This window comes from Talpa occidentalis, unplaced genomic scaffold (genome assembly GCF_014898055.3).
Source record: "Talpa occidentalis isolate TD23 unplaced genomic scaffold, MPIMG_talOcc4v2.1 talOcc4.7, whole genome shotgun sequence".
Taxonomy (NCBI): Eukaryota; Metazoa; Chordata; class Mammalia; order Eulipotyphla; family Talpidae; genus Talpa; species Talpa occidentalis.
The window spans coordinates 130,507,192-130,532,704 of NW_023605083.1; the positions used below are offsets into that span (position 1 = coordinate 130,507,192).

The window sequence follows — 25,513 nt, forward strand, 5'->3', positions numbered from 1 at the left end:
ATTTCCTTCCTCTCCTAATGGGAATTATCTCATTAGCCCCGAGCTTCCTAGAGGCGGACTTTAAATGATTCCTGTAATGGTGATTTCAATCCTCAGCAGCCCCCTGCCCCCCACCCCATCTGACTTTGGGGGGGGTGGGGGGGGAGCTAAGCAAGACTCTTAAAGGGACAGCAGCAACAGGAGGCCCGTTCCGTCTGCAGTACCCTGAAAACTTTCTGCAACTATGTCCCAGCATCGTCCTTTCACCCTGTATTTTCACTCGCAGGAATTTATTGTGAGAAAATCGTCACGGATATGGTGCTAGGCTCAATAATGACTCCCTCTCCCTGGTAAAAATAAGAGAGAAAGATAGTTTGTTCTAATTCCTAGAACTTATAAATGTTACCTTACATGGCAAAAGGGCCTTGGGAGATGGGATTGAGAATTTTATTTTTTTTATTATTTTTTTTAATAAATAAATCTTTTTTTTTTTTAAGATTTCTTTTTATTTATTTATTTATACAAGCACTGGATACAGTCAGAAGCACGGGAGGGTGAGAGAATTCACCAGAGCCAGAGCAGGTTGCAGAGCAGGCAGAATGACGAAGTACACTGCTGAGGGGAGCAGCGGGCGGCAGGAGAGGTCTGCGTGCCACGTGGGACCCTCCTCCGGTGGCCGGGGAGCAGCCGGGGATCGAACCGGCGCTGCAGAGGCTGCGGGCAGCTTCGCAACCCAGCGCTCAACCGCTGCGCCACCGGGGAAGCCCTGGGATTGAGTATTTTAAAATGGGGAGATTATCTTGGTTTCTCCAGGTTGGTCCTTATTTAATCACAGGTGTCCTTCTAGGAGGGAAGCAGAGGATTTCATTATAGGAGAATGCAATGTCACCATCAAGGCAGAGAGACTGGAGCTATGTGACCACAGGCCAAGGACCTCCTGGCAGTCTCTGAAGCTGGCAGAGGCAAGGAGGGATTCTCCCCTGGAGTGTCCAGAAGGAACCAGTCCTGCTGACACCCTGAATCTAGTTCATTTCAGGGTGAACTAGTTCATACAGGGTGAACTCTGAACTAGTCAGGATGGCTAAGACTTAACCCTAAGATTCATTTCAGACTGCTGGCCTCCAAAACTGTAAGAGAATAAATTTGTGTTGTTTTAAACCACCAAGTAGGTGGCAATTTGTTACAGCAGATTCAGGAAACTTATACAGATGAATAAAGTTCTCATGGCCAGGATTGTCATCAGAGCCTTTTCACAGCAAAAGAAAAAAGAGCGTTGAAGAAACGTATCTGTGTGATAGTCCTGTGGTGAAATAGTAAACAATCATAAATACATCAAAATATTATTTAATAATAAAGGAAAACACCCTGTGATTATGAATAACAAATATTTCCCTTGCGCTTTTGTAAGTTTTTCTAATGGTAAGCATCTTATCATTATTTCTGTCATTGTATGAGTCACATTTATATAGAGAGTGAGATGTGGAAGTTAAGGATAGTTTGAACCTTTTCCATGAATGGAGACGTGGAAGCTGGGGGCCATTTCCAAAGTCAGGGGATCCAGGTCTGGAACATTTTTAAGCTCTGAAGACTGAAGGACCCTCCTCTACACATACCTCAGCCGGGCATAATCAAGGTGCTCCACCCAGGGGTGCATCTGGCTTGCAGACGCCCCTTCCTAACAAAAGAGCTAAACGTCCAAGACTGCCATAACAAATTACCACCAATTTGAAGCTTAACACCACAGACATTTGTTTTCTCATTGCTCAGGGAGCCAAATGTTCAAATGAAGGGTTGGTTCCTTCTGGAGGCCCTGAGGGAGGGTCTGTCCCTATTCTCTCCAGGCTTCCAGGGGCTCCAGAAATCCTTGGCTAGTAGATGCATCACTTTTGTCTGCCTCCACGTGCATACTGCCTTCTTTGTGCCTCTCTGTCTCCCCTTCCCTTCTAATGAGTCATCACGGATTCCTTAATTAATTACATCTGCAAAGACCCTATTTCCAATAAGGTTCCATCCTAAGGTTCTATGTGGACATGAATTTGCAGGGGAGCCACTCTTCAAACCATTACAGATGCCCTTCTCTTTACTTGCGTCCACTTTGCTTCCAAGTCTCAGCAACTCCACAACAGCTTCTTTGATTCTTTCAGATCCCAGAGGCCAATCCCTTATGAAAGTATCCCAAGGCAGATGGAGCCCCCCCAAATGCATAAACTTCCCTATAATAGGAGTCACCAATGTTTGAGGGGGTGGCCTCAGGAGAGGTCTGGTTCTCTGTGGTCACAGTGGCCAAGCAGAAGCCACCTATCTGGATGCTGGGTCTGGGATGCTGGAATTAGGCAGCAAAAAGAACTTGGCTTTTCGAGCACAAGGTGGTACCTAAACCACCTGGCACAGACCGGGCATGGAGAAGACCCTACAGAGATACTATTGCCCCATTTGTAAGTGTCCTTGCAACTCAGTCTTCCTCTTTTTAATGAATGCATGGGGCCCTACAAAGCAAATGAACTAAGTACTAGATGATGTGCATATTCAAGGATATTTATAAGCACCCCCCTGGTATATGCATGACAGGATATAAACTGACATTCCTCTGTGCCTCTCTCTTCTTTAGTGACAAGAAGGTGACAAAGCAGCACAAATCACAGGGCAGGAGACACCTAAATCAACATCCGAGTCATGACATGCATTGAGAAAGAAGCCACCAGCTGTGGGCAGCTGGCAGGTCCCTCAGGAAAACCTAAGAGGGAAGGTCCTGGGATCTATTTCTGCTCCTGCTTGGCCCACTGAGGAAGGGAGAGGAAGCAGAGGAGCCATTTTCGGCAGGTACTGAGGCTCAGGCTGTCTGTTCCTGCTGAGCCCAGACAGCACCCACCCACCAGGAGGTGACTTATCAGCCGTGGGAGGTTCAAGAAGCTCTTCAGCCACAGGTGGATGCCTGGGAAGCCACCCTCTGCAGGGAGCACAGACCAGCTCTGCTGCTAATCACCCCGTGCCTCAGCCCCATCTGGGTGGCCCCAAGCCACTCCCAGGCCTCATCAGGGGCTCAGTGATCTGACTGGCCTCCACAAACCCCGGTAAGTGCGCAGGACAGGTGTTGTGGGTGCTCCCGCTTACAGATGGGGAGACTGTCTGAGCGGTTCTATGACTCGTCAGGGCCACCCAGGGAGCCTGTGTCCCAGCTGCTAACCCGGGGCTCCTTCTACAGCCCAGACCGGCAAATGGCGTCCCCACCCCTCGGTCCCACCCAGGAGGACTTCAGGGCTTCACAGAGGTGGCCATAGACACGGGGTGTTTCTCCCCTTCCACCAGGCCCCACCTCTTTCTATGCAATCAACTTTCCTCCTCCTGCCTGGAGGTTGGACGAGGAAGGACGTGGGCCTGGTGGGGACAGGCCAGGCTTGTGAGCAGTGATGCCTGCTTAGGGGGTCAGGAGAAGGTGCCTGTTGTGAACTCTAGGGAGAGAGAGAGGAGAAAGTAGAGTTGATCTGAGCTTTGCTCAACCCCCCAGCCCTCTCTGTGGGGGTTCTCAGAGCTGGGTCCTCGTTTCACGAAGCTGTCTCAGGCCTCCTCATGGAAGCCCAGGCCACTCCAGAGCAGAATGGAGCTGGAAGAATGCTAGCTCCTTCTAGGGCCAGGGGTCAGCAGGTCAGAGTTTCTTTGGGGTGGGTAGCCCACTGCACTACAGGCATTCCCTGGAGGGGCGCTGAGCCCCAGGAAGCAGAATGCTAGGGGCAGCCCCTGCAGGCGGCACCGCCCAGCCCCAGCCCACTCTGGAATGCCCAGATTCAGGGTCCTCGGACCTGATCTTCCAAACCATCTCTCTCTCCTTCCTCATCCCCTGTGGCATGGACGTCTCTGAGGGGCACCTTGGGACAGGCTGCCACTGCTAAGAGCTCACTGGCATCCTCTGCCTGTGGGGCCAGGCCAGAGAGGAGGCCTGTGGAGGCTCGAGGATGGGGCCAAGCTGCAAGCAGTCAGGCTGCTCCCCGCGCCAGGGCCGTGTCCGGTTCCCGTGACACCCTGGCTGTTAATAACTAACCTCGTCCCAGACAGGTGCTGGCGGCCTGGCCTTAGGAGTTCTTAGGGTTGAAAGTGAGTCACTTCCCTTTTATAGTTTGCTGGCAGACTGAGTCACCCACAGGCTGAACCCTTCACACAAGCTCTCACACCTGACCAGCTAACGCTCATGCCCAGACCTTCAACTACCCATTTTCAGGTGGACCAACCCAGGGGCCTGGCCCTTGCTGTCTGGGCCAAGCAGCATCCCGTGAGCCAGCCTCCGCCCTGCTCCTTCCACCCCACACCTTCCAGAGAGCAGAGGTGTCAGAGAGAGGGGGCCTCGGTGGGCACCCTGGCCTGCGGTGGGGTAAGGCCTGGGGCAGGGTTAGGCCTGCGTCGCCTTTGACCTGTGTCCTAAGTCTTGCAACCCTATCTTCCTAGAACCCTACCGGGAAACAAAGAACAGAAGGGATGCAGCTGCATCCCTCTTGGAAAGGACAGAGGCTGAACGCAGGTAAACTGAGTCCCAGGATTGCTGACGCTCTTTCTGGACTCTGCTCAAGCCCCCCAGGGGCCTGGAGCTCCCATGGGGGGAAGGACAGGACAGAAACCAAATCTGGGAAAAGAAACTCACAAACCTGTCGTCAAAGTTTTCCTGCCCTCTCTCCTGTGGTCTTGCAACCAGAAAAAGATGTTTTTTTTACAAAAGAGAAATTAGGAAAGAGAAAAAAATAAAACATGAAACAGAAGGAGGGGGAAAAAAAACCCACACTGAAATAGGACAGGGATTAACTTTTTGTTAATCCTCAGAAAGTCCCTCCTGCTACCTGGTTTCTAAAACAGACAATAAACACAGATGACATCAGGTAGGCCGGCCCTGGATGTCTCCCCCAGGGGCTCCGGCAGGTGTGAGACTGACAGGTTGAGAAGAGATGACACTATTTCTATCCTTAGAAGATGAAAACCAAGACTGAGAAATGACAGCAGTGGCTGAGCCGGGGTGTGGCAGGAAACCCGACACCCTGCCAGTCGCTGGCCTTTTGGGTGAACTCCACTGGCGTCTGGGTGGGAGGGCAGGGAGCCCCTCGCTGCCTCCCAGGTGTCTGGGTGCAGCTCAGGCTGCTTCTGCCTGAGCTCTGAGCACCCCCCTGCTGCCACCCCGGACTGTGCACACCGGGCGCTGACACCCGCAGCTGCACAGAGGCCTGGGGAGCGCGCAGGGCCTGCCCTCCCTGCACGTCCCGCACACAGCATCTCAGCCGCGTGTCCACAGCACCCAGGGTCCAGATGCCAAGAGAGACAGACTCCACCCCCAGGGCTGGCTCGGAGACCCAGTGAGTCATGAGGCCTGACCGGTGATCACGATGTCCCACAGCGAAGGGGAGGCCTGGGAGGGAGCCGGCTGCAGGGACGCCAGCCACAGTGAGTCACATTTGGGCCCCGAGGGGAAGTTCCGTCTGCGAGTCCCTTGGACGGCTCCCATCCCCGGGGTGAGGTCATCCCCACTGCTGCTCAGCACTGCCACTTGCTTCTTCCTCCCAGAGCCCCGGTTTTCACTCTCAATTGTGGTTGGAGCAAAAATCATCATCTCGGCCGCAGTGTCTCTGCCCTACACACCACACACACGACGGGTGGCGCTGGGGATGAGGGTGCTCGCAGGGGGCCGATCTTTCATCTGTAAAAATAGTACTTGCCCTAATGACGTCACACAGGAGCCTTTGGGGCCAACAGGCAGAGGCTGCGACAGTCCTTTGCAAGGAGGCAGCTCACTCGGGGAATGTTCCTGTTTTACTGCTAGAGCCACGTGGACTCAGCCATCGGGCCACCCTTGCGGGCCAGGGTCTGGGAGCAGAAGGGTGGAGGTACCAGGTAGGAGAGTGTCCGCATGCAGATGGGGGTCCAGGAGCTCCTGGGGTCCCCCAAGCTGGGGAGAAATATACAGACTCCACTCCGCCCCCTGGCTGTTCCTTTCTTTGGGTGTTTCTAGTGGAGCGTGCACACATTTCTAAGGCCTCACCAAGGAGGAGGTCCTGGCCACAGTCCTCAGCTGACTCTTCCACCATTACACGGGAGTGACAGAGAAGGCCCCAGACTGAGTCCAGATCCCAGTGCACCTGCCATCATGGGGCTGACAACCTCCAAGCCAGGTCCAGAGGTGAGCTTGGCAGCTCACTCGGCCTGGCCTGCTGGACATCGCTGGGACGGCAGGACGGGAGGACAGAGGAGCGAGCCTGCCTGCATGCATTCCTGCAGATGTCAAGTCCACCTTCTCAGGGGGCAGAGGCAGGAAGGCAAGGAGGCTGTGAGAGAACAAGGAGAGCCCCCAACATACTTCAGGGAGGTCTGGAAGGTTGACCATGAGCAGCGTTAGCCTTTCCACAGTGTGAGCATGCCCCTGACGGGGCAGTGTGGCCTCACTGCCCCACACAGTGGATTGGGAACAAGGAACAGAGACTCTGGTCTCTCTCCCCCCATCAACCTTCCCGACACCCTTTATTTTTGCCCCGTCACTTCTAGTCTCTCTGCTGCACCTGCAGCCTGCTGATGGGCCCCGTGTGGGCTTTGCGGGCACACGGGGAGGAGACCAGCCCTCATGTTAACACGACACCAAATGGAAGAGGATCTGAGAAATGGCATCCTGGATTTCCAGCTCATCACACCAAGAAGGCCATCCCGCTGCCACACCTGCGTGGGTAGAGAGGAAGCAGCACCCTCGATATCCCTTTCATCTGGCGTTTCACCCCTCAGCTGCCCGGCCCCTCGTGCCCTCTGCACCTGACTCTGCTAAGCTGGATCACCGCTCGCTGGCCTGAAAACCCTGCTGTGGCCCCCAGTTTTCTCGGAGGGAAAGCCCAAGTCCTCCCAGGCTCTCCCTGACCGGCCCCTCTCCCAGAGGCTCAGCCCCGCCCCTGCTCAACCACACAGGCACCTGGTCCTCACAGACACCAAGTGAGCGCCGGCCCAGGCCCTGACCTGGCTGCCCCCTCTGCCCAAAGCTCTTCCCCTGATGTCCTCGGGACCACTGGCTCCCTTACCTGCTTCAAGCCGGAGCTAAAGGGCACCTCTCAATGGCACGTGCCCTGCCAGCGCTGTGACCTGCCCCCACTCCCGCCAGCGCCACCTGCACTCCCTGTCCTGTCCCGGCCTCCAATTCTTCTCACAACACCGTCACCTTCTCGATTCTTGACTCATTTACTATTTTCGTCTACTCTGCCCCCACTGGAAGGCAAACTCCATGAGCACAGAGCTGTATTCTCTGCCTAGAACAAAGGGGCAGCGAAAGGCTCTGTTAGGTGAGCCAGTGAATGAACGAATGATGAATGAATGAATGAATGAATGAATGAATGATGCGGGCGGGAGTCACTAGGAGCCATGCAGCTTATGGCATGAGCTGGCATTCAGACCGAGGTCCCTGGGGAGGGTGGACAGCTGGCTGTTTTCAGAAAGGCAGTGCCCACAAAATGCCTGGAATTCCCCTGGAGTCACTCATTAACACCCCCACCCACAGCCCGCCAGTCACCCCGACACAGACAACAGCAGAGAGCACCCTGACTCCAGGGTTCCTCTGAGCAGGTAACCCCCACCATCGCCGGAGCAGTTTCCTGACTGAGCAGTAAAAGAAGTTTGGGGTAAAACACCCAAATCACAGAAGACAAGCCCCCCTCAAACCCCATCCATTTTTGGGGCCCAGCCAACATTATATGTGCAGTCCTGTGCCAGGTGAGGTCATGTGCCAGGTGAAGTCAATGCCAGCTGAGGGGGGTCCACAGACACAGCCAGCCCTGGCACAGAGAGTGCCCCTCGCCCCCCATCCTGCCTCAGTAGGACCTGGCTTCATTGGCAGCATTATAGGAAGTGCTGAGACCTCCTTTAATCAGTCAGCAGGTGCACCCCAAGTGCTTCTGAGCCTCCTAGACCCGCAGGCTCTGAGCGCGCACCCAGCACTGTGCTCTACTCTGCTCCCGTGGGCCCCTGTGGGCCTGGGACCAGCCCCTGCATGCCGAGAGCAGAGGCAGGACTGACCGGTGCCCACAAAGTGCTGGGGAAACTCACTGCCACTTGGCAAGGCAAGCACAGGGCACTGATGGGGCCCCTGAGTTATCTGAATCCCTTACTGGCCACCTTGTCCGAGTGTCCACACCTCAGTTTCCTCATCTGCGGGGTGGATAGAACAGGGCCCACCTGCTAGTTGAAAGACGGGAAATGTCCATCTGAGTAGAGCTGTGTGAACACAGCTGCCCGAATCCACTGCCGTGGCCACTCCAGGCCGACAGGCAGGTGCATGGGGGACGTGCGACCCAAGACCCCCAGAGTGGGGGGAACAGCAGGGCTGTAGCTGGGGGCTGTACCACTCACCTTTTCTCCCGTCCTTCTTTCTTGCTTCCAAGCATCTCCCAGCTCAGCCAGGAACTGCCGATTTCACCTAGAAAGAGAGGGGGGAGTTATACCAGGAATAGTAAACTGAGGCTCATCTTCAAATGCACGATACAGGGGGCGGGGCCTCAGTGTCAGGCAGCCTCCTGCGGACCCAGGCGTTTAGAGTTGTTTATGCTTCGATATAGGATAAAACTATACCCATGCAGAATAAAGGGGGAAACCCACTTCCTGTGTCAGTTATCACATGTCAGTTATCACAAATCGAAGAACATGCCCAGAGAAGTAAATCCAGGTCATCCCCACCACCAGCCAGGCCTCCACACACAAAGAGGTAAATGGATATTAGACCAAATAGCATATTTTTTCAAGTTATAACAAAACTTAAATCCACAATGGGCCCTTATTGTAAAATTAATCCACTGCCATACTCGAGTCATTCTGTCTTAGGGGTGCTTTTTACTCCAAGTCCCCTAGGATGCAATTTCTGAATTTTTATAAGTTCTGGCGTTATGAAAAAACGAATCAGAATTCATTAATCGGGATAATGCATGAGAAGCGTCTAGCTGGGACTTGGCCACTGTCAGGCTGTGCTTTAATTCACGACCCCCCTGCATGTCTAGGGGACAGGCTGTCCCGTAGCATCCATGTAACTCCCAAGCAAATGTGCAGTTATCAGTGTCCTTGCTGCTAAAATAGATATTTAATCTTTAAATCCAACCTCTTTTCAACCTAATTCAGACACCAGGAAGAGTAATGTTTCAAAAGGTGTGGAAAGATAATAGTCCCATTCTAAGCTTCCCCATCATTAGGCTCAAAGGAATCATTCCAGATCCTTCAGTTGGCAATAAAAACAGAGAGAAGAAAGAAAAAGGAGGAAATCGATACCATCAGATTTGAAACAGAAAACTTGTAACCTTCACTCACAAAAGGAAGGATTGTCTGGGTGGCGTTTTGTTCATTCGCTGCAGGGACCCAGACATCCCTCCATGGGGTCTGGAGTTATCGAGGGCAGGGGCCTGGCTGGCACCCAGAGCCAGCAGATTGGGGTGCCCCATGCCCCAGGACCCGTCTCCCCATGCTGGAGACACGTTTGTTGGGCCCAGCTCCTGCTATCCGCCCAGACATACCCCAGGACCACCCCCAAAAGCAGGATAGGGCCCTTGACGACAAGGAAGAGGACTTGGCAATTTTGGCCCCAGTGACCCCACCATCCTCAGGACTGAGATGACCTGTAAATGCTGGGAAACTCGCCCAAAAGAGGCACATTTTTTAGTATTTTTCAGGACAAGTGTTTGTCCTGAAAACACAAGTGTTTTAGTATTTTTCAGAACATTGGAAAATGTTCCTGTGGACTGGAAAGGAAGGTGAATTCTGATGTTTTAGGGGAGTCTCTCGGCGTGTCAATGGGTCAAGCATTCGATTCTGGACCCCACCCGGCTTCCTTTCGACTATTACTATCAACTGCCGGGAGAGGATTGTGACGTTCCAGCTGCAACTGTGCATTGGGTGCATTTCTCCGTGCAGTTCCACCAAGTTTTGCTTACTATATTCCCGAGTTCTGTGAGCTGATAAGCGCCGATGGTGACCATAAAAAATAAATAAAAAGGAAGCAAGCAAAACCTCAGCTACGCTCCTATGCCAGCCCAAGCATACAGGACGGATTCTGGCTCCTGTTCCTACTTCACATAAGGCCAACCTGTTCTCAGCTTATTAGGGGGAAATTATTTTTTTGTATTATTATTTACTAGGAGGAAAGCATCTAATAAACTCATTCAGTCTAAAGCCCAAATGAATAGAAATGGTTCCAGACTTACCCCTCCAGGGCTGACATGATTTTTAACATAAGTCAATCTAACTCTCCCCTGTTCCCATGACATTTCAATCCAGCCAATTTAGGGGCAGAAATTGGGGAGAGGGGATGGGAGGCTGGAGGGGGGCTATTTTAAATCCTACTGGGGCCTTTTACAGCCAGAGCTTCCAATCTGTCTCCTCCCCGGGCAGCTGTGAAATCACCCTTCGGCCAGAATGCGAACCCCAGGGATTCTTATTGATACAGGGTGAGGCCTGGGCACTGGGGGTTTTGTTGTTGTTTAAATTCCACAAGAAAGCCTAATATGCAGCAAGGTTTGAGGATCATCTGGGGATCTTATTAAAATCTGAATTCAGTGGGTCTAAAGGGGCGGCTGAGAATCCACATTTCTAACAAGTTTTTGGGCCCGCCGTCCACCCAACATACTCCAAGTGGCAAGGACACAGAAAGGTGTCCCCTCAGAGACCCTTGCGATGCCCCCGGGCCAGCCAGGGCTTCCCCCTGCTGGGGTGGGAACCCCTTCTCCAGGAGACCCTGAGTCTGGCTGGCTGAACCCTGCAGCGGATGAGAGGGACAGCACTCACCCCCCACGAGGCTGCGGCCCCCTCCCCTGCTTGCCAGAATCCAGCTCCAGGCAAGCCCAGCTGCAGCCTGAAACACACTTCTGAGAACCGCCAAAGGTTCCTTAAAACCAGGAGAGGTTTCTTTGCCCCATGCTCGGGTGCTGGCACAGCCTCCTGGGCAGAGGAGAGGGAGGGCCACCCAGGATCCTGCCTGCCTGTCCATGGACATGGCTCCACGCCAGCCAGCCGGCCCTCCCCTGGCTGCGTGCACAGCTCCCCACCCCTGCCTTTGCCATCGTCATGGTGATGACAGCAGGACAGGGAGTGGGTGACACTGTCGGAAACAGGCCAAGAGCCGCACACCACACCCGACCCCAGTCCTCTGCGGGAGGCCAGGACTGCACCCGGCTACCCACAGCCTGCCCCAAGGTCCCTCCCTTCCTACCACACCCCTCCCGCGGGTTCCTTCCACACATCTTCACGGGAGGTCTTGAGCCAAACACCACCTAGTGATTCTCAGCCCAGCCACCTCCAGCCCAGACAGAAGGGTGGGGTCCTCCTGGGTCCTCTGGCCAAGCGAGGAGCAGAAGTCCAAGCAGGTGAGGTCCCAGGAAAACATCAGCCTAGAGCGTGTTCAGCCCCACACTGGCCACCTCCTCCAGGCTGTGCACCATCTACGTGCAAGGCACGGAGCACACACAGCCTCAGGCTGCCAGAGACTGGGCAGGACGTGCAACAGGAGGACTCAGAGGGACATGGGGGGGAACTCAGGGAGGGCTTGGGGTTTCTGTGCCATCAGCCAGAGCTCCCCTCCCCTTTTGGCCAAAATAAGGTCTGTGGTGGGAGTGAATTCTTGAACCTTCTGAATGGGTGGTGATCAGAGGGCCATCTGCAAGACAAGCCCCAGAGCTGTGAGCAGGTCACACCCCCAGATCCCTTTTGGAGGGATCGCCCAAAGGGGGCAGGCCCACAGGACACAGGAGGCCGAGAAATGTTCTGATTTCATTTAAAATCAGCAGGAATTAAATGGTAATCAAATTATAATATTAATGCCTATATAATACTGAATGACCTTATCACAGCGCACTTACAAAATATCACTTTTAATACAGTTGACCCTGGGATGACTCGGGGGTTAGGGAGGCCGATGTCCCAAGAGTCGAAAATCTGTGCATCACTTTTGACTCCCCCAAAACTTAACGACTCATAGTCTGCTGCCAAGAGGAAGCGAAAACAGTCATGAGCACATTTTGAACGTTTTATATACGTATATAAAAAACATACTGTGTTCTTACGCTAAATCAAATTAGAGAAAAGAAAACGCTATGAAGAAAATCACAAAAGAGAAAATACATTGACAGCAACGGAGCAGATTCATCCATATGGGAAATTTACATTTGTTTACAAAAATATCCGCATACAAGTGCAACACACAGTCCCAGCTCAAGCTGTTGGAGGCTCAACCCTACGAGTATTTTTTAATTGGAGGGGGAAGAACCCATACAGATGAGAGTACGAGGGCATGGACACGTATTTGAGCCCTGAATTTGCTACCTCCTGCCAAACTCCAACACTGCTTGCTCCTCAGCCCCCACAGTCTCTTTCTCCAAGACACCCCTCCCCAGCCGGCAGACCCTCCCCCACTGCGCACTGGCTCTGTCACGAGCCAATTCCATGCAGGCACCCAGGGCCTGAGCCCCACGGGTCAGAGGCTCAGCTCCAGCAGCTGCAGCCCCGCCTGGGGAGAAGCGGCTCCTCTGAGGCCAAACACACACACTCAGCCCCCTGCAGCACCCACAGCCAGCACACATCACACATCACACCCAGGCCTATAAAAGGTAATTACACAATCTGATCTGGCAAATTAGGGCCACGCACTGTCTAATTCCTACAGTGAACTCAAGGGTTGCATCGGCAGGAAAATTTAACCTAGATCTTTATTGGGAAGTGCCTCCAGGTCAGGATTAGGGTTTATTCATCTTGTTTATTTCCTTGTCAAGGGAGAGTGGAGAGGCCTTCTCTGCTGAACCCCCCTCTCTCTGCTGAACAAACACATACACTTTGGCTCTTATACAAGCAAGCTGCCTGGGGACCTCTCCCCAAAACTGCCTAACTGCATCTAAAATCAAATAAAGCCTCCCTAGGAGATACAGATCTGTCCACCAGCAGACCCATGGATGGATAGATCATTTTTCAAATGAAAATGAAAGTTGAGCAGCTCAAACCCCAGTCAAGGACTTCACTGGTTGGAGCCAACTCAATACAAGGTCGAGGTCAAGAAGAAAGCCAATAGTCCTTAATGGCAGGTCACCTCCTGATTATTCTGGCCCAACTCTGGGGTGTCTATCTGGACAGCACTCACACACGCCCCTCTAGAAACACCGTTTCTTTCCATCTCTCCCCCTCAGCCCTGTGCCCAGATCCTGTGTCATCACTACACAAGACAAGTGGACACCAGAGAGGATCACCCACCATCTACCAAGATGTCATGCCAAGCAGCCGGCCTGCTCCTCACTCTCATCTTGTGCGTTTCTGGGGCTTCCACTGGGGAAGATTATTCTTGTCACAGCCTGTCCATAGCGAGGCCTTTAGCATTCACGCCTGCAAACATAGATGCCCCCGAGAAATAAGACTGTGTGGCATAGGCGGAGGCTGAGCTGTGTGCAAAAGTACCCATGAGGTTATCTGAAGGAGCCTCTCGATGAGACTGACGTCATCCAAAGAAAGAGTGTGAGCTTTCCAGGGTCCCCAGGTGGAGCCACCTTTGCTCTCAAATCAAATACAACTGGGGGGGCGGGTGGTGATAAGCATGGTGGGGGGAGAGAAAGAGCATGTATATATACTGTAGGACAATGACTTTATAGGAAAACAATGGAAAAGCTGTTTTCTTGTGCCTGGTCCCTAAGTATTCCAGGCAACCCACTTAAGAGCAGCAGGAAGGGGATGCTGGAATAGAATAGGCAAGTTTCTTGCCAGTTGGATTACAGTCTTTGCAAGGTGCTCTAGCCAAATCTCAGGCCAACACGGTTCCAAGATGGCGGAGACAAGCGTGCACATGGGGAATGAGATGACCACCATTCTGTGTGGACCGTCTAGAGGCTTCCTGGAAGAGGGACAGAGAGCTTAGAGAAACGTGTCCCTCTTGCCGAGGGGTGACCACAAGGACTCCAGCTTCTTTCTGAAGAACCAGCCATCCCAGTGTGGGGATGCCACGGGAGAGGAAGAAGAGAAAGTCAAGCAGCAAGAAAAATATGCTGTGAAGAATGGCCCATGGGTACAAGCTCACAGCAGAGTGTAAGTGCTCAAAATCACATCGCAACACACACAGGTTCTAGAGTCAGAATCCCAAGACTGAAATCCCAACTTGACCACTCCCAGCTGAGCCCCTCAGACAATTCTGCGGGTACCATTGCTCCCCTGAGAGCCGTATGACCTCCTCTGCCCTGGTGAGCCTCCCACACGTGTCAGCCGCCATCACCACTGCCTCTGCTACTCGGGGACGTAACACAGAACTGCACCGGGCTCTGTTTCATGCTTCTGGTTCCATTAAACCATGTGTTCCAGCACACAGCCTGTCTCCTGGCCTGTAGTCAGTGATCAATAAATGTCAGCTATTGATATTATTATATAAAAAATTACAGAACCACACGGGTTATAAAACAAAGGGAGAAAGTAAAAAGTTAACAGTTGTCATCTTTGAGTTTTCAGTTTATTGGGGATTCTTAGTTCGGCATGCCAAAGGGGAACCAGCATTGTTTGGCATGGAGGGGAAAATGTCAGGGTATTTAAAAGAACAAAATGGACATGTGTCACCTTGAACTGGAAATAAAATTGCACGGGCAATAAAATTAACAGCAGTTCAGACAGAAGTCACAGGGTTGCCAGTGAAATCAGGAACAGCTCGGAAATGAGGGACAGATTATACAGCTTGACCCCAAGTTGGGGCTCAAGCTCAGATCTGTCAAGGGTACCCCGGGCCCTCCTGCATGAACCGGAGTGAGACACACCCGAGCACGGATGATGCGTGCTGGGGCCATCTCAGAGGCCGCCTGATGGACCCAGCCAATACTGAATTGTGGCCTTGCCAAGAAGCCTAACCCAGCTGTCAGGTTGCAGGCCGCAGGGTTGAACAGACCTGCTCTGTGGCATTTCCCAAATACCTGTGCCTTAGACGAGGGCACTGATGAATTGCTCTTTGGGGTTCAGGACCTGAGGCCCTGTGCACTTCCCCAGGGCTGTTTACACAGCCCCAGGCCTGCCTGCCGAGGCCACGAGGGACACACAGGGCCGAGAGCACAGAAAGGCAGAAAGGATTTGGGCCTCAGAGTCAGGGCCCTGGGCAGCAGTGTTTGGGAGCTCAGGTCTCAGAGCCTCCCAAGACCTCCCTCCTCTCCTCTTTCTTGGTTCTGTCTCTTCCTCTGGGTCCAGCACAGAAGGGACCACAAGGCTGAGTCCTCAGCCCAGCTAAATTCCCACCCTTGCCTCCTGCCCTTGAAGATTCCCCGAACTCCTCTTGCCACCTCTGACCTTCATCCTAAGGCCCAGCTTGCCAGCGTCCTGTAGGGCAGGCTGGTCCCTGATTCCCAGACAATCTCAACTTCTCTGCATGGAAACCACCTTGGCCAGGCCTCCCCTGGAAGCTCCCATTGGTGAATTTAACTGCATGCTCTCGGCACCGGGACGGGAAGCCACCCTAACACCAAGTTCATCTACCTGCAGGCAGTTCTGCCTGTGCTGCTCATGATCTGTCTTCTCTTATATCCCTGTGGCCAGGATATAAGGCCCTGAGGCCCTTGTAAATCTCAGGTCCCACTGTTCCCCTAATAAGACTGTCATTTACTGAGTGTTTACTGTGTCCCAACCCTTGACACATTCCCGCGATCATCTTCCCTCAGATCTTATCACCTCTCACCTGTTCACTATCCTTGCACACACTAACTCTGTGCTGGAAAGCTCTAGTTCTTTGGTGCCTCAGGGCCTTTGCACTTGCTGTTTCCTTTTTTTTTTTTTTTAAGATTTATTTATACAAGCACTAGGTACAGTCAGAAGCACGGGAGGGTAAGGGAATTCACGAGAGCCAGAGCTGGGAGCAGAACAGGTAGACTGACGAAGTACACTGCTGAGGGGAGCAGCGGGCGGCAAGAGAGGTCTGCGTGCCATGTGGGACCCTCATCAGTGGCTGGGGATCAAACAGGTGCTGCAGAGAGGCTGCGGGCAGCTGCGCAGCCCAGTGCTCAACCGCTGCACCACCAGGGGAGGCCCTCACTTGCTGTTTCCTTTGCCTGAAACCCTTTGCTTACCTTCCAAGGTGTCTGCTCAGACAGAACTTTCTGAGAGGCCCTTCAAGATGATCCTACTACACAGGCCAACCAGAAGCACAACCCACTGTGCTCTTCACAGCACTGGCCCTAGTCTGAAATGATCCTATTTATTTATTTCATTTTAGTTTGTGACTTTCTACTACATTATAGGATCCCTGCATGCAGAGAGGCTGTTTTATTCTCCAATCTATGATCAGCACGCATCCCCTTTTGGTGGGGAGAATAAGTGAATGGGGATGAGTACCCTGCTGTGCAAGAGAAGGTTAAAGATATTCAGAAAGATTGAAAACTTGCTCAAGGTAACAGGGTTGTCCGTGGTTGTCTCAACTTTTGCTCCAAGCTCCTTGGGCTCCGGTTGTGCAGCTGAGATTGACCTGACTTTTCTGTCACTATGGCCATAAACCCCACCTGGGCTCCGTGACTCCAGATTTGTAGCTCTAGTAGATTCTAGACAGCTGTCCCAGCCTGTCATTCCACAATACCAATAAGCTCTACCAAACCCTGTTCATCAGTTCTCAGTGGCTCCCTACTTCCTTCCATGCACACACCAAGCCCCTTTGGCCTGAAATCAGAGGCTACCTTCACTCTGATCCCTTCTCTCCTCCTGCCAACCTTGTTTGCAGACTTTTCTACAGACATCTTGTCTAATCATTGCTCCCCCCTACCTGCAAGACCCCCCTCCGCAGTGTCTCCCCTTTAAGCCAAGTCCTCTCTCCCAGGAGCAGCCAGCTGACTGAGGCCCCCAGACCCAGTTCTCATTTGAGGTCCAGTGTGGCCATCTGCAGCTCTACACTCAAGACAGCAGAGGGGGTAAATTAGGGACTCTACCCCCAGGGAGATCCTGCATTCCCCAGGTGGGCAATCTGCTCCATGGATCGGGAGCTGGTGCCACACACACAGCATTGGCAGAGAGGCTGCTGCGTGCCAGGCTCTCTTGGTCCATGCAGCTGACTCAGCCACAGCACAGCGCCCTGCAGATGGCCAAGAGGGAAGGGCTCTGCCTCATGGGTCTTCCCCAGCCCACCTCCACCTGGGGTAACACATCAAGATTTCTTCTGGGTCTTCCTTGAGCAGGGCTGCCATAGGGCCTGAGGATGGAGCCCCACCCAAAATGCCTTTAAAAAAACATGGAAAGTTTACAACTCCCCTATGTCTTCTCTTTTAAAACCCGCATCTTTGTCCCTAGAGACACCGTGGGAGCATGGTGTCGGTGTCAGGCCACACAGAGGCACGTCCCTGGCAGGACAGAGATGCCGCCGGGGCTGCACTGAGGGGCGGCCACAGATGGGGTGCCGAGCCTGGGTCCCACCCCCACACCAGGCTCAGCCCCTGTGCGTCGGTTTCACCATGTTGAAATGGAAAATAAAATGCTCGATTCAAAAACACTTTCCGATGATATTTGAAGGAAAAATGAGATCACAGAAAATGAGGGAGGTGAACTGAAATGGTGTAACCCCGAGCAACACTTTTTTTTCAAAGAATCCCAGAATGGCTTGTTCCCCAGATCGGGGAGGGGGCACACGTGGGGCTACCCTTAGCTCTGGAGACCCCCAGGTGGCAGCCGCATTTCTGCTAGTAAAGCCCCACCAGCCCAAATCCTCTCGGCCAACAGCCTCCTCCTCACTGAGGCTCCACAGGGACCCCCAGTCCTGTGCGCTTGCAAAGGCCGACCTCGCCAGCAAGGTCAACATCCCACCTCTGCCAGAGATACCAAAGCTTTCCTAGACCCACCCCATGCCCAGCTCCCTGAGCTATGAATCGTTACGAACGTTAACTTGGAGCGTTAATTAAAAAACGTTCAGCCAGGCAAATTCTCATACTTTTAAAAAGTCATTTGGGTAATGGCCTTTCCATGCCGCAAACTTTCCAGACGACCAGCAGGTTGACATTTCACGACGTTGTTTGTTTTAATCAAGGGGCTGGGGGGAGTCAGTGTGTTCCCAGTTCCTTTTTCAGGTGCCTTGATTTATTGATTGGCAAATCCCCACTTCATAGCTGAGCAGCAAGGCGGGCAGAGGAGGCTCCACTCCTGGTCCGTGTCTGGGCTGGGGCAGAGGGAAGTGGCCGCAGGGCACAGCAGAGGCCCTGCTCCCTCCCTCTTCCCTTTCCCAAGCCCCAGGTCCCAGACCCAAGGCGCCAGACCCCTGGGTGGCACTGGGGTCCCTCCCACACCCCCTCCCATGCCTTCTGTACCAGACCAGGGCTACTTCCCGAAGCAATACCCCACGATGGTGTTGTTTCATCAGACGTAGGAGGGGGTGCTGGGACTGAACTCCTTATGTTCCTTAAGCAACTCCTTAAAGCAAACAGAGCCGGGCACCAGGGTGGAGCATGCGAGTTTGAACTCCACCTCTGCGGTTTATTTGGACTTCTCTGTGCCTCAGTTTCTTCATCTGTCAACATGTGCATAATAAAAGTGCCTACCTATAAGGCCTCTTGGGGGTTAAGCAAATTAATCTCGGTGAAGCACACACTAGCATGTGGAGTAATAGAAGCTATCGAGGTGTTCTACTTTTTCCTAAAGATTTATTTATTTATACAAGAACTGGGGTATAGTCAGAGGTGCGGGAGGGTGAGAGAATTCACCAGAGACAGAGCAGAGAGCAGAACAGGCAGACAGACCAAAGACACTGCTGAGGGGAGCAGCGGGCGAGACAGGAGAGGTCTGCTGCACCGTGTGGGTTTCTCCCTGGCCAGCTGGGAATCGAACCAGCACTGCAGAGGCTGCAGTACAGCTTCACAGCGCGGCACTCAACCCACTGCACCACCAGGGAGGCCCAAACAAGGTGTTCTTTTAAAGCTCTTTCCTCCTCCCTAGTAGTCTCTAATGCAGGACCCCACAGTTAAGGAGAAGCAGGAAGGGGCCAGCCCTGGCTGAGTGAGCGTGGAGAGCCGCTTCACCCCGCCTGCAGCACCCTGCTTCCCAGGGAGACAGCCCAGCAGGTCCGGCCCAGGCTGGCAGCCTGACCAGCAGCAGCCTGGCCATGACTTCTCACAGCCTTTTGAGAAAGGACAAAACGGCCCTCCTGGAAGGGCTGCACCAAGCATTGCGGCCCCCTCTTACCCCCCAGCCTGCATGGCCTCAGACCCACAGGACCACCTGCAGCCTGGAGGACAGCAGCCACCACCACTCCATGGGAAGCGGGGATCCCTTGCAGAACCAGCACCAAGTTTGCAAGCAAACTCACAACAACAAAATGTAAGACACCTAAGATGGCTGCAGACCCCAGGGGCATGTCTGAGTGGGGAGCCCCTCCTGGCGCCCATGGTCAGACCAGGAGCCGGAAATGCAGCACAGGAGGCAGGTCCAGGCTCCCTGGGTCACAACCAGGAGGAAAGTGGAGTCAGAACACTTGTGGGGTTTTTTTGATGTGAACACAAATGGATTTTATATGTGTGTATATTACATATTCTATCTTGCTGTGTAGGCTACATGTTGAATATTGTATGCACTATGTTATATATTTACATATCATATTATAATGCATATAAATGTTATATAATATGCCCTATAGGACATGTGTTATACACAATATGCCCCACATGTATGTGTTGCATATAAAATCTCCAATGTATATATGTCATATACATGATATGTCAAAATGTGTACATATGTGTTATATATAATATTCCCATGTACACATCTATAATGTTATAACATGCATGTAATATGTCCACATGTCTATGTGTAATGTTACTATATAAAGAAAACCCAAACTGCATATATATAATATGTCATGTACCTATACTACATGCCCAGTGTGGACAGTGGGGCTGGAGACTAGGAGGCGCTCCCCTCCAGGCTGGCAGGTTGGGCATCCAGGCAGGTGAGGCAGGAGATGGTGGCAGGGTCATCTGCAGGGGTTTACCTGGCTGAGTGGAAGGAAGGTGCAGGGCGTAGCTGGGCCTGGACTCTGGACCTTTTTAGCTGTACAGTCCTCGATATCATGTTTCCCGTGCTTTTCCGAGCATCCAGATATGAAGAGGATGGTGCACACCCACCCCCAGGCAGGAGGCAGGGGGCCCACATTGCCAAGAGAGGAAGCTGGCAGGGAGGTGCTTGGCTGAGCTTGAAGTCAGGCAGCAAGTGGGGGCCTCGTGGGAACCCAGGGCACTGCAGGCCCAACCGTGCACTTATGCTGCTTATCGGCTCCATCAGCAAAATCGGGACCATCCGTCCTCCTTCCTGTCTCCCTGGGACGTCTGGGGACACATGAGAACCACGCTGGGGGTGGGGCGGATCTGCGATTCCCGAAGAAAGGCAGACCGAGAGCTGAAAGGATGATTATTTTACTTGTGGAAGCCATGGGTGGGCAAAGGTTGTGGGTTTCTTTGGGGTTATCAGAAATCCTAAGAGAAAAGAAGTTATTTAACTGAGGCCAGGAAAGAATGTGCAGATACTTGAAAATGTTAAATAGACCCCCTAGGCCCACAGGACGGCACCTCGTTTCCAGGCTCGGCTGGTTCCAAAGCCTCGACCGAATCAGAAGGTGGTCACGTGGGTTCTCTCGACTCCAGAGCCACAGGCCTCGCTCAGCACCTGGCCACCTGGGGAGGCCCAGGCCTGGCTCCTCGCTCCGCACTGACTCCTCAGCGGTCTTGCCTGGAGTGCAGTCATCAGAACAGTTACCTAACCTGAGAGGGGATGAGAGCCTCAGGCACCAAGGCCAAGGCACGCCCTGCACACCAGCCAGCCGTCCCCAGACGTGATTAAGTCAGGAAGGAGACTGGGGGGAGACAGAGCAAAGTAGGGGGCTCTGGGCCCCTACTGACAGGCCCAGAACTCCCCCCCCCCAGCACAAGACTGAACTTGCACACACGGCATACAGGCAACGGTACACAGAGCAGAGCCTGGCTGCCCAGGGCTCGGCAGGGGACACAGAGGCAGCCGACCCCCATGTACACCGCCCGACACAGACTCGCAAGATGCGAACCGCTGAGCCAAGCACTTCGCCATCACAGGAGCAGGCAAAGCTCATCAGCTTCTGGAGCACAAGGGTCAAGGTCACTGGCAAAGTTGAATCAAGTCATTGGGAGCCATACTGGGTATGCCCGTGGCCGCGGGCTGTGCAGTTCCACAGGCCACAAAGCAAATTCTGCTCCATTCCATGTGTTCCACGTTCACCTGTGTCTGCCCGGCTGCTCCGAGGCCCCCCACTCACTCACAGCCCAGGGCACGGCTCGCTGGGTCTGTATTTTAAGAACCAGTGACCCTCTCTTACTGCCCCACCTGGGGCGGGACGTCTCTCCATTACCAACTCATCCTTTTGCGCCATTAGTGAGTATAAAACTTTCAGGGTTTCACCTTAAAAAACCCAACCTTCCCTTCAAAGGACAGTGATTTAAGTAAAATATGAACCAGGAAAATACACGTGTGTGGGCCAGCGCTGGGGTGTCATAGACATCTCAGGAGGCACTGGGGGTGGGGGGTTCTTGCTGCCCAACCCCCACACTTCTAACATCCAGTAGGAAGTTCAGGGCATTTTCCTGGATGCCTCGTATTAACTTCAAGATTCAAGGGGCATGAATAATTTGAAAATTCTTGAATCGGAGTCCATCTATATTTTCTGTTCTAAGGTGGGTTATTGGTCGTGTTATGGGTGGAACTGCATCTCTCTTGCCCCACCAATACACACACACACACACTGATATGTTAAAGTCCCTGCCCTGCAGTAACTCAGCACCAGATTTTACTGGGAAATAAGGTCGTGTCTGCAAATGTGATCAGTTAAGATTAAGTCACAGTGGAATAGGGTGGCCCTAATCCAATATGGGTGGTGTCTATAGAGAAAGGGGAAATTAAATGCAGAAGACACTCAGAGGGAGAAGGCCCTGTGGAGGTGAAGACAGAGATGGGGTGATGGGCCTGCACACCAGGAAATGCCCACAATTGCCAGCCAACCCCCGGAGGCCGAGAGAAGCCTGGGATGGATTCTCTAACACAGCGTGGGAAGAAACCAGCCCTGCCCACCCACGCCTCGATCCTGAACATCTTATCTTGTCTCCAGAGCAGTGAGGCCATACATCCCTGCTGCTCTGCAGTACTTTTTGTTACGTCAGTTCTAACAAACTAACACATCACTTTCAAGTAGTTTGTGTATTTGGTGATGGTATTTTGGCCTCCTGAGTCTCTTTGCAGGACAAGAAATGCAGACATACTTGAGAAGAATTTGTGTTCACTTAGAGATGGACACCAATGACAAAGGCCAGCCAACAAAAAGCAAACAAAACCTCCCACACCACCTATGTTTATAGACATCTTAGTGCCATATTAACATTTTTTACAAATTATATAACTTAGATGTTTGCTCTTTGCTTTTTCTTCTCTGGTATCTACAGCCTGAGACTGAAAACTCTTAGGTTAGGAAATATGGGTGTCCACCTTCAGGATATAGGGAGGCCCCAGGGTAGAGGCAAAGCCAGGCCTGAACTCTGGTCTTTAGCACAGTTGATACCATGGACCTCACGGCCTACAGGTGTCCTTTGCGATGTTCACACCAAGTGGACTCTCAACCAGAAGCTCCAGTCAACGAAAGCTGCCTGGAGAAGGTGCTCAGGGTACACAGTATGGGCGTTGGAGACCGCGTGACCAAATGCAAACTCTCCACTTCCAGGGAAGCGCAGGGAACTGACAAAACACATGGCTCTTGAGCCCTTCTGCAGAAAGCGCCAGCCTAACAGTGGCACATGATGGGCAGCCACAGAGGTGACCAGGCCACCTCTCACACAGCCAACCTCGGAAGGAACCAGAGATTTCACCACCACGAACACTTCCAAGCAGCCAGGACACTGCAGCTCCCTCCTTTTGATTAAGAAAAACACCCTGACAATCCTTCCTTTCTGCAACAGCAACAAATAAGCAGAACCCATAATCCTGCTTGCATTTTTTCCCCACCTGAAGTAAACATACAACCCCACGCCTCCAGCCACGACTGTTAAGTGTGAGAGATCAATAATTAGGCTTGACTATATAAAGGTAAGTCCTTTTCTCTCCTGCTCTGGATGCAGCCCACAGGGGCGCAAGGCCAGAAAGCACAGCCGCCCCACATCAGCCACGGTTAAAATGCCACCCAGCCCTCCCCCAGCTCCAGCCCGGAGGTATTAGCGCAAATACTGACTGGGCATCTCGGGGGTGTCAGGTGCTTGCTGCAGCAGGGGCTTTGTCGGTCCACAGCCAGCACTTGCTCTTGCTCATGCTCCAGGCAGGGATGCAGGTGGCGGACAAGTAACCGCATTTGATTATAAATCATGGAGCTTCTGCAAAGAAAACAGAGAATGACATGGGGGTGAGAAGTGAGTCCCAGGGATGACAAAGGTCCGTGTGAGGAAATGATGGGAGGCTGTCCCTGCAGGTTAAGACTTAAGTCCTCCTGTGCATTGACACAGGAAACTGTCCCCTCTAACCGCACCCCAGGCATCCGTGAGGGGGCCCCCCCTCCGTGCCAAGGCCATACTGCAGAGAGTAGAAATTCTGAAACAGTTTAAGCAAAAGTTAACTAGGCTTGAGAGAACACAAGGCCCCTGAGGATACAGGCCTGGGGAAAGCGCGTTTCACCAACTGCAGACATGACTTCAAGGTGAGGGAGGGGAGCGGGGCCTGTGCTAGCCCCTGCTGCTGAGCGGAGAAGGCACACGTGTCTGGAAGGGACTAGATGTTTGTCTTTTCAGCCCTCTGGCTTCTGGGAAGGCATTGATGAGGACCTCAAGCACAACCACTCACCATTTTACACCATGAGCAAAGCTTGGTTAGAAGTTCGAAAAATAAAAGAAAGGCTTCCTGATTCCTGGGGCTGGGTTGGGATAACCTCCCCAAGGCAAGTCTGGAAATTCCCTAGGCCATGAGGTCACTGGGGGGGGGCTCAAAGTTCTCTTTTCTGCCCCACCCGCTGATGGAAAAGTACCGGCATCTGAGGGGCTGGGTGGCTTCCAGGGGTCCCTGTTGGGGACATGTCCGCTCTTTGCACCCACACCCCACAGGGAAATCCCACCCTGCTGGGCTGCGCCCCGGGTCCAGTTGGTTTCACACCCTTGCACACTGCTGCCCACATAACCAGGAGGTCAGGTGTGGCCGGGGGCCAGGAAAAATGCCTTGAGAAGTGTGAGTTCTTCAGACGACGGCCTGCAGCTTGGCTGGGACAATGCCCGGGGTGGAATGAACATGAAGGGCTGGTAGACAGGGAGGGGAAGATGCCCCTACACCCCAAGCCTCGGTAAGAGCAGAGGGCCAGATGGCAGGAACCCGGCATGGGCCCGACGGGGCTGTGCCCACGTGCACAGGAAGCTCCGACCAAGGGAGGCAGAGGCGGGTGGTGCCGGGGCAGGGGTGGCTCTGGACCTCCTGCTCTTTTCATGAGATGACACACCTGAGCCAGGGCACACCTGGACACTGGGCCAGGCCAAGCTTTCCAACAGTTGCTCACTGTTCCCTGAGCGGGAGACCTGGCAGCCCGCTGCTCACAGACAGGGGGGCTGTTCTCCTCCTCGGTGGGCCACGCCTTCCCAGGCACACAGCACCTCCGTCCAAGGGCTTCGTCCAAGCCCCAAGCTTTGACCACAAAAAGTGCCCTTTTCTTTGGCGGGCTCACCTCAGACGTGAGGTACCAGGGAGCCAAACCGCCTGCAAAAGGACATCCCCAGCACATTTCTTTCTAGGCTGAGGGTCCGTGGCTGGTGGCCACAAACAGCACATCCTCCTGCCATCCCGGGGCCTCCAGAAGGGCTCCAGTTATGGCAGGAGAGTTGGCTTCTTCGGGGCGCCCCAGGCTGACAAGGCAGGGCTCTGGGGAGAGTCGGGCCATGGACCACAGGCATCGGGTCTGGGCCCACAGGTCTGTGAAGACGCACAGCATCAGGGCAACACCCTCCTCCATGCGTGGGGGAGACAACAGCCTCCACAGAAACACCCCCAGCTCTCTGGCCTCCCCAACCTGACAGAGCCACCCCCTTCACAGAGTGTGTAGGATTTCTTGTTTTGGGGGGAAAAAAAATTTTTTTTTTTTTTGGGTCACACAAAACCTGGTTGTGAAAGGAAAAGAAAATGCCAGCCCTGTTTGACAGACATCAGATTTATGGCCGTTTTTTTAAAGCCTCAAGTACGTCACGAGAATTGGCCCACCCACTGCACTGCCCCAACGGTAAACACGGCGGTGCCCACGCGCTCTCCCCCTATCAGGCCGAGGTCCACCACCTCTGAACTGCCCTTGTTTCCTTCCCTGGGCCTCTGGTGGGTTAAAAAGATGCCTGGCTGCAGGCACAGAGAGTACACCGTGAGGCTCTCAGGGTAAACCTCCAAGACAAACAGGGCCGCTCACGCCTCGGCTGTCTGCAGGCTGAGATGTCAATAAACACGCCTGGGGTTTAGGGTCTGCCCAGCAGTTGCTACATCCATTTTACACCCAACGAGTCAGGAGATCTCCCCCCCCACCCCCTTCCTTACGTACAAACTCAGTACACCGTTGTCGGGCTTG

At 53.2% G+C, this 25,513-nt stretch overlaps 1 long non-coding RNA gene across 1 annotated transcript in view; it reads right to left on the minus strand.

Annotated features, from left to right (window-relative positions):
- LOC119230675 (uncharacterized) overlaps nt 1-25,513 on the minus strand; it is a 131,166-nt gene that overhangs the window by 11,531 nt on the left and 94,122 nt on the right. The window contains exons 2-3 of the long non-coding RNA XR_005121787.1: nt 23,165-23,303; nt 8,332-8,398 (exon numbers count right to left, since the gene is read on the minus strand). This is a non-coding gene — a long non-coding RNA (uncharacterized LOC119230675). The remainder of the gene's footprint in view (nt 1-8,331; nt 8,399-23,164; nt 23,304-25,513) is intronic.